Source organism: Nicotiana sylvestris, chromosome 11 (assembly GCF_000393655.2).
Source record: "Nicotiana sylvestris chromosome 11, ASM39365v2, whole genome shotgun sequence".
In the NCBI taxonomy this organism is placed as follows: domain Eukaryota; kingdom Viridiplantae; phylum Streptophyta; class Magnoliopsida; order Solanales; family Solanaceae; genus Nicotiana; species Nicotiana sylvestris.
The window spans coordinates 28,917,064-28,927,218 of record NC_091067.1 but is presented as its reverse complement, the minus strand read 5'-3'; positions in this window follow the sequence as shown (position 1 = coordinate 28,927,218).

Genomic DNA, 10,155 nt, shown 5'->3' with positions numbered 1-10,155 from the left:
AGCGGAGGAGGGAGTAGGAGTAGGGGGTGGTTTTGAGAAGGAGAAGAAGAGAGGGGGGGGCGGGTAGTTTAGGTTTTTTAGGTTTAGGTTTTCCAAAAAATGAAAAATGAAAAATGGAAGAAGGGGGTTGGGATTTGTTTGGGTTATGGGGCGGTCTGGGTCGGGTCGACCCGGTAGGAGTTTATTTGGTTTGGGCCTGGTTGATTTAAATTAAAAGGTGGCCCAATCCGATTTTCTACTTATTTCCCATGCTTCTTTTTTCTTCTTTTATTTTTTCTTAAACTAAAACTAAATTCCAAAAATCCTAAATTTTTTTAGGATACATTTTAGTTTAGTTTATGTTTATAAAATATATTTTATTTCGACTCTGTTGAGATTTGAATTTGGGTCACATAAATGTGTACCCGAGTTTAAGAAAATAAATTGTTAAAGACGCGCCTAAAGCGACTAGTGTATCATTATTTTGGGTAAGGCCGTGAAATTTGCTAAACGACCGATCCCGAAGTCTATACAATTATTAACCATTTATTGAGGGCCCTGCAACTTGTGCGTATTATTGGGTGAGGCTCATCTCATTTATTTTAAAAGGATAATCCTAAAGTGCCTACATTTCTATTAAATTTGTCTCTAAAAAATGAAAGAGAAAAGGTCCTAATTTATTTACATGCTTACGAGTTGTTATAGTCGGGTTCCGAACGCAATTTGTTAAATCAGAATGTAAGCACAATATGGACAGCCTGTTGGCCAATGTGGACCCAGGCCCAACGTGTATGGCACAAAACTGGACCTGGGCCATCTCATTCACATGTTACTACCTAGTTACATTATACTACGCATGCTCATAGTTTGTCAAATTAAAAAAAAAACTTGGCAATCTAATTTTAATCCTAAACCATTTACATGCTGAAATTAACCAATAGTATCTAGCTAAACAATATTCCTACAAGTTCCGAAGCGGTCTATTCGTTTAATGAGCTAACTGTTGAATGTTTAAGAATAGTCTAAATCAGCTAACATGCTTTTTGAGATATGATAATCATCAAACAATAACGAACTATCTGAACAGAGTTACTACACCATTTTTTTAGCAATACATAGACAGTTCGTCCACTAAGCTACTGTCACATGTTCCATTATATATTAAACAACTACATGATTCTGATTAGAGGAAACTAAATAATGTATATACACAACTAAAATTCAGAATATAACTAAGATAAATTCAGAACTTCAACTCTTCATTTCATATTCATGCTTCATGTTTCAGCTTACAGTAACCAGCGTGTCAGTTGTGTACCTGATATTGGAAGTAAAAGAAGAGGAAGATCAACAGAAATGCAGTAGCATATAACAACAGCAACAGCAGTAGCAAATTGAACACCCAGGGACAGATCTTAAAACCAATAGAGATGATTCCACAACCAGTAACAGATTCAAGAATAACCCAACAGCAAACAATACCAGAAACCCAAGAATTCAATGAAATAGCACTCCGGAACCTAAAGAAAACCCAAGAAGACCAATCTGAAAATCAGTAGTACCAAATGCAAACCACATAAGCAGTAACAATATTCTGATTCTCAGTAGTAAAGAAAGGCTTTACTTTCAGTTTTTAATTCTCAAAGACTGAATTTTTTAAGTTCTGACAGATCAGTTTTCTTTTAAACTTAAGCTCTGAATTTATGATGATCAAAGAGAGAATAGTATTTCTATTAAATTTGTCTCTAAAAAATGAAAGAGAAAAGGTCCTAATTTATTTACATGCTTACGAGTTGTTATAGTCGGGTTCCGAACGCAATTTGTTAAATCAGAATGTAAGCACAATATGGACAGCCCGTTGGCTGACGTGGACCCAGGCCCAACGTGTATGACACAAAACTGGACCTGGGCCATCTCATTCACATGTTACTACCTAGTTACATTATACTAGACATGGTCACAGTTTGTCAAATTAAAAAAAAAACTTGGCAATCAAAGCTGTAAGCACGTGATTTTTGCCCTATATGAGAATTACTCCCAAAAATTCAAAATAAAACAATTTTCCTTTTGTGTGCAATTTTGAGGGTTTTGTGGCATTTTTTGATAATTATTTGTATTTGTCCATGCATGTTTATTTGTTAAATTAATAAAAAATACAAAAATATGTCGCATTTGCATTTAGAATTTAATTCTACAATTAGGAGCAATTAAGTTTATTTTTACAAGAACAAAAAATCATAAAAATAATGTACGTTGCATTTTTAGCATTTAATGTCCAAATTGTGTGATTTTATCGTAATTGCTATTCAATTGTGTGTTAATTGTTATTGAGAATTAATTTGCACTTTTATAAATTAATTAAGTTCTGTAAGATAATTTAGGATTTTTAGAATTTAGTTTTAGTTTAAGAAAAAATAAAAGAAGAAAAAAGAAGCATGGGAAATAAGAAGAAAATCGGATTGGGCCACCTTTTAATTTAAATCAACCAGGCCCAAACCAAATAAACTCCTACCGGGTCGACCCGACCCAGTCCGCCCCATAACCCAAACAAATCCCAACCCCCCTTCTTCCATTTTTCATTTTTTATTTTTTGGAAAACCTAAACCTAAAAAACCTAAACTACTTGCCCCCCCTCTCTTCTTCTCCTTCTCAAAACCACCCCCTACTCCTACTCCCTCCTCCGCTCACCATTGCCAAAACCACCATCGTCATCTTCCTCATTCCAGCAACGAACCAACTCCATCGTCCCCAGCCCCGTCGTCGTCGTCACGTCCAAACCACCAGTGTTGCTTCCCTCCCCCGTCCGCCATTAACAAATAGCAGTGTTGCTGTGTTGTTGCTCCTTCTTCTTTGTCCCACGACCACCCTCCAAACGACCCTTCCAGCGTCGCCCAACCAGCAGCCCCGTCGTCGTCGTCATGTCCAAACCACCATTGCTGCTGCCCTCCCCCGTCCGCCATTAATGAGCAGCAGTGCTGCTGCGTTGCTGCTCCTTCTTCTTCGTCCCCAGCTCAACCATGAACGACCACACACAGTGTTGCTGCTTCCATGACCACACGCACACACATGGAGGAAAAGCGAAGTAGTCCGGTTAAAGTTCGACGAAGTTCTGTCAAGGTTTCGTTTGGTTTTTGTTTGAGTCCGTTGTTGTTCGTCGTTCGGTGAGGTCCAGTTTGAGTTCGTCAAGGTTAAAAGAGAAGGTGGGTTTTTCATTGAAGTCGAGATCCGTTAGGTCGTTGGCAGTCTTGGTTTGAGTTTTCCGTTTCCGTTCGAGTTCGTCGTTGGTCATTTCCGGTTAGTTGGTTTAAGTTTCATTTCTGTCCGTATTTTGTTTAATATTCTCGGATCTGAAATCAGTATATGTTTGATTCTTTTCTTGTTTGTTGTTTATCATTTTTGATTATTTCTTCAGTTTGTTTTATGTTCTTGTTTAGTTTAATATAGAAATTGTTGGTTTTAATGTTGTCAGATTTACTTTGAAGTCCAATTGATTATTGAGTTTAGAGATTTGAATCTACTTGTTTGTTATGTTCAATTTGTTACTGTTATTGAATCTGAAAGTATGTTTGTTAAAAATATTGTTCAGTCAAAAATATTGAGTTTCTAGCCTAAGTTTGTTCATGAAATTTGATTAGGAATTGGTTATAGCTGCTGTATTTTGGTTAGAATTGATTAGGTGAATTGGTATAGCTGATGGGGTTAGAATGGTAAATTGCAGTATTTTCAGAGGTAAAATGGTAATTTCAGTAATTTTAGAGGGGTATTTTTGGAATTGAAAATCTGAACAATTATTTATTTTGAGTGCTCTGTCCACTAAGCTAATAATATTAAAATAATGTATTAAAATAATATAGTGGGGGATAAGACATGTGGTAGTGGGGAATAATGCATTTGTTTAATCAATAATGCGAAACAAGACATAGTTGGATTGCGGGGCTCAAGAAAAGTTGATTAAATAAAATAATAATTGTTTTTTTTATGTAGTAGTGGGTTTGGTAAGAGAAAGTGGATTGTTTTATTATTTGTTTAATTGATTAAGGGTCTGTTATGAGGCATAAATAGAGCAGACTTGGGCAGAATTAGGTGGGACTTTTTTAAAATCTTGGGGGCTGGACCCAAAAAAATGGGGTTCCGGAATATTAAAGAGGGAATTTCCGAAAAATAAAAATGAGAGGTTTTTTTTGGCTGAATATTGAGTGAAATTTTTTGAATGAGATTCGAAAGAGAGATTAGTATACACCCGATATACAATCTGCATACACTGGATATACAGAGGGATCAGAATTTAAGGGTTAAACATTAATTGTCTTTCAATCTAAAAAAAAAAGATTCACTTTGTTTCTATCCGTTGATTGTTGTTGGTGTTTCTGGATTTTCATTTGATTTGTTCCTTGAGTTTGGTTGGTTGTTTGCCACTACTTCACTGGTTTGCTGGATTTTTATCTTGATTTTACAATCTGTCACTGGTTTCTCGTTGTTGGTTGTTGGGTGTTGCTGTTGTTGTATGCTACTGCATTCCTGCTGATCTTCCTTTTCTTTTGCTTCCAATATCAGGTACACAACTGACACGCTGGTTACTGTAAACTGAAACATGAAGCATGAATATGAAATGAAGAGTTGAAGTTCTGAATTTATCTTAGTTATATTCTGAAATTTTATTTGTATATGTACATTATTTAGCTTCCTAATATCAGAATCATGTAGTTGTTTAATATATATAATGGAACATCTGGTAGTAGCTTAGTGGACGAATTGTCTATGTATTGCTAAAAAATAAATAAACGGTGTAGTAACTCTGTCTAGTTAGTTCGTTATTGTTGGATGATTATCATGTCTCAAAAAGCATGTTAGCTAATTTAGACTATTCTTAAACATTCAACAGTTAGCTCATTAAATGAATAAACCGTTTCGGAACTTGTAGGAATATTGTTTAGCTAGATACTATTGGTTAATTTCAGCATGTAAATGGTTTAGGATTAAAATTAGATTGCCAAGTTTTTTTTTAATTTGACAAACTGTGAGCATGCCTAGTATAATGTAACTAGGTAGTAACATGTGAATGAGATGGCCCAGGTCCAGTTTTGTGCCATACACGTTGGGCCTGGGTCCACGTTGGCCAACGGGCTGTCCATATTGTGCTTACATTCTGATTTAACAAATTGCGTTCGGAACCCAACTATAACAACTCGTAAGCATGTAAATAAATTAGGACCTTTTCTCTTTTATTTTTTAGAGACAAATTTAATAGAAAAAATGTAGGCATTTTAGGATTATCCTTTTAAAATAAATGAGATGAGCCTCACCCAATAAAACGCACAAGTTGCGGGGCCCTCAATAAATGGTTAATAATTGTATAGACTTCGGGATCGGTCGTTTAGCAAATTTCACGGCCTTACCCAAAATAATGATACGCTAGTCGCTTTAGGCACGCCTTTAACAATTTATTTTCTTAAACTCGGGTGCACATTTATGTGACCCAAATCCAAATCTCAACAGAGTCGAAATATGTCGATAAACACGGGTACATTGATGTGACGTGGTTCGAGATATATTTTCATGATGTTGCAATTCTCTGTTAAAATAATAATAATTATAATAATGATAAAAGCGGTTAAAAGTTAAAATTCGCACATATGTTCAACATGTATTATATCAGATAATCAAGCTGAATATGACAGTTGAGCGACCGTGCTAGAACCACGGAACTCGGGAATGCCTAACACCTTCTCCCGGGTTAACAGAATTTCTTATTCGGATTTCTGGCGCGCAGATTGTTAAACAGAGTCAATATTTTCCTCGATTCGGGATTCAACCGGTGACTTGGGACACCATAAATCTCCCAAGTGGCGACTCTGAAATAAATAAATAAATCCCGTTTTGATTGTCCTTTAATTGGAAAAAACTCCCTTCCGCGCCCTTTTGAGGCGGCGCGGGCGAAAAAGGAGGTGTGACAGCTCTGGTTAATATCTAAAAAACCTAAGAATACATTTTGACTAGCAAAATGAGATGATAATTGTTAGGTTTTTTTTACACTATTTTCTGGTATTCTTCAAAAATACTACTCTCTCTTTCTGTTAAAGCGTACTGGCACCATACCATTATCAAACAAGATCAAAAGGGCCTATACCAGAAAGCATGACTAGCTCAGAAAATAGTGTTGAGTCAGAAAAGACGGCACATCAGATGCTGAAGGAGGTGATGGCCAATATGGAAAAAATGAGATTGGAAATGAATGAAATGCAGCTAGCCATGGCTAAGGTGCAAAAGGGGCCCGAACCACCTGTCACTCCTACTCCCCCACCGGGACACACGCCGGAATACCCTTCCCCCGGCCTTTCAACAAGCTTCCCAAGCTACCACTACTATTAGGGGAGAGATGCCTATGATCCCCAAGCTCCGCCACCCAATCAGAACCCTCCACCACCAAATGTTCCTGTCTTTTTGGCACCTCCCCCAGCCACATTACAAAGATCGTCTAGTGAACCACTGTTCCAAGTTCACGACACCCAATATTTTCCTCCTGAACCCACTTTTAAAGCTCCTGAGCCATACATATATACACCTCAATTTGGGATCCCAGAGGAAGCTGAGAAACCGGTTAAGAACACAGAACATGAGGAGGTGATTCGAAAGGTCAAAAGCCTGGAGCAATCCTTCAGGAACATGCACGGGTTAGGCCACCAAGTCAGCGTGGCCTACAAGGATCTATGCCCTTTCCCTGACGTCCAATTGCCAGCAGGGTTCAAGATTCCCAAGTTCAATTTATACGAAGGGCATGGCGATCCTGTGGCACATCTACAGGGTTTTTGTAGCAAGATGAGAGGAGATGGTGGCAAAGACGAGCTGTTGATAGCTTACTTTGGCCAAAGCCTAAGTGGGTCAGCACTGGAATGGTATACAAGACAAGATCCGAGCAGGTGGTACACCTGGGACGATCTAGCACAGGCTTTCGCAGGTCACTTCCAGTACAACCTTGAGATAGTCCCTGACCGTATCACATTGCTAAAGTTTGAGAAGAAGCCCGGGGAGAGCTTCCGAGAATTTGGGTTCCGGTGGAGAGAACAGGCAGCCAGAGTTGATCCTCCAATGAGGGAAAACGAAATGGTGGACTATTTTCTGCAAACTCTAGAGCCAACGTACTTTGGTCACCTGGTGACGTCAGTTGGCAAATCCTTCAATGAAGTAGTGAAAATGGGAGTTATGATAGAAGAGGGACTTAAGTCCAATAAGATCCTGAGTTACTCAGCAATCAAGGCAATGACTCAGGCCATTCAGAGCGGCACATGAGGTGCGCTTGGAAAGAAAAAGAGAGAAGAGGTCGCGACAATAGAGGCAGGCAACTGGTCCAGATCGAGAGGTCCTTCCCCTCGCTACCAACCCAGACCCCTTCACCCAAACTACCCTCACACTCCAAATTACCCTCCACAACCCTACTACCTGCCACAAGAACCACACTTCTCCGTACACCAAGCCCAGACATACACTCAGCCTCCGGCTCGCCCGCAATGGCACGCGTCGGCTCCCCAAAACACATATCCACCTCCACAAAATACATACCCACCTCCACAAAACACCTATCCGCCGCCAAGGGCCTACAGGAACCCTCCAGGGGCAGGTTTCCGGGGAAATCAGGCTTTCAGAAATGAAAGAATACAGAGAATATTCACTGAGTTGGGAGAAACTTATACTGCCGTGTTCCACAAATTAAGGGCGATTTGTTTTGGGTTCATCCGCCCTCGAATAGGATATTTTGGGTTCATCCGCCCTCGAATAGGATATTTTGGGTTCATCCGCCCTCGAATAGGATATGATGGGTCTATCCGCCCTCGAATAGGATATTTTGGGTTCATCCGCCCTCGAATAGGATATTTTGGGTTCATCCGCCCTCGAATAGAATATGTTGGGTTCATCCGACCTCGAATAGGATATGTTGGGTTCATCCGCCCTTGAATAGGATATTTTTTGTTCATCCGCCCTCGAAAAGGATATTATGGGTCTATCCGCCCTCGAATAGGAAATGATGGGTCCATCCGCCCTCGAATAGGATATTTTGGGTTCATCTGCCCTCGAAAAGGATATTATGGGTCTATCCGCCCTCGAATAGGATATGATGGGTCTATCCGCTCTCGAATAGGATATTTTGGGTTCACCCGCCCTGGAATAGGATATTATGGGTCTATCTGCCCTCGAATAGGATATGATGGGTCTATCCGCCCTCGAATAGGATATTTTGGGTTCATCCGCCCTCGAATAGGATATTTTGGGTGCATCCAACCTTGAATAAGATATTTTGGGTTCATCCGCCCTCGAATAGGATATTTTGGGTTCATCCGCCCTCGAAAAGGATATTATGGGTCTATCTGCCCTCGAATAGGATATGATGGGTCTATCCGCCCTCGAATAGAACATTTTGGGTTCATCCACCCTCGAATAGGATATTTTGGGTGCATCCGCCCTCGAATTGGATATGATGGGTCTATCCGCCCTCGAATATGATATTGAATTTAATCCTTCCTCAAAAGGACATTTAATTTATTTCGACCCGAGTGGTCCTGCTTGTATAAACATTGCCAAAATATATATTTTCATAAATCATTGCCAAATGCATTTTATTTTCAAAGTTGCTGATGAAGTCATGAGCCCGCCTGGAGAATGGAGGGCGTTAAATCCTAAGATTGTTGAAGAAGTCAGGAGCCCGCCTGGAGAATGGAGGTTGTGTCATCTTTCAAAAGTCAAGGTGGAGTCAGGAGCCCATTTGCAGAACAGGGGAATACATTTCAAGATCAAACAGAAGTCAGTAATGAGGAGGGTTACAACAAAAATCCCCAGCATATCAAGCTCTAATGTAGGAAGCAGTGTCCCCAGCAGACAGAGCAGAATGATAAAACTTGTGTTCAGAAAAGCAAAATGCCAGTGTCATCCCCAGTAGTTTTCGAAAGCAAAGCACCAGAAGAAACACAAGCCGACAAGAAAGCAAGGCAACTAGAGCAAGTGGAAGATAGATAAGATTTTGTAATTCCTAGTTTAGTCTAACTTCTTGTTTTCTTTTGGCACGGTGTAATAAGGAGATCGGTAAGCAGTAGCAACAGCATGCAGCAGCAGTAACAGCAAAATTGTATTTCCATGGTAGTCCCAGCTACCAAAACTTCCCAAACTACATTAACCTGATTCCCTTCTAGCCAGGGATATGTAGGAAACTTTTGAAGCAAAGGTTCGGTTAAATCTTTTAAAAAAATGCTTCACACGGAGTACTCGGATGGGCAAAAATCGCTCACTTTATCTTTGCACGAAAACTCTTCGTGTCTTCGGACAAAGAGGGGCAGCTGTAAGCACGTGATTTTTGCCCTATATGAGAATTACTCCCAAAAATTCAAAATAAAACAATTTTCCTTTTGTGTGCAATTTTGAGGATTTTGTGGCATTTTTTTGATAATTATTTGTATTTGTCCATGCATGCTTATTTGTTAAATTAATAAAAAATACAAAATATGTCGCATTTGCATTTAAAATTTAATTCTACAATTAGGAGCAATTAAGTTTGTTTTTACAAGAACAAAAAATCATAAAAATAATGTACGTTGCATTTTTAGCATTTAATGTCCAAATTGTGTGATTTTATCTAATTGTTATTTAATTATGTATTAATTGTTATTGAGAATTAATTTGTAATTTTATAAATTAATCAAGTTCTGTAGGATAATTTAGGATTTTTAGAATTTAGTTTTAGTTTAAGAAAAAATAAAAGAAGAAAAAAGAAGCATGAGAAATAAGAAGAAAATCAGATTGGGCTACCTTTTAATTTAAATCAACCAGGCCCAAACCAAATAAACTCCTACCGGGTCGACCCGACCCAGTACGCCCCATAACCCAAACAAATCCCAACACCCCTTCTTCCATTTTTCATTTTTCATTTTTTGGAAAACCTAAACCTAAAAAACCTAAACTACCCGCCCCCTCTCTTCTTCTCCTTCTCAAAACCACCCCTACTCCTACTCCCTCCTCCGCTCACCACTGCCAAAACCACCATCGTCTTCTTCCTTGTTCCAGCAACGAACCAACTCCATCGTCCCCAGCCCCGTCGTCGTCGTCACGTCCAAACCACCAGTGCTGATGCCCTCCCCCGTCCGCCATTAACGAGCAACAGTGCTGTTGCGTTGCTACTCCTTCTTCTTCGTC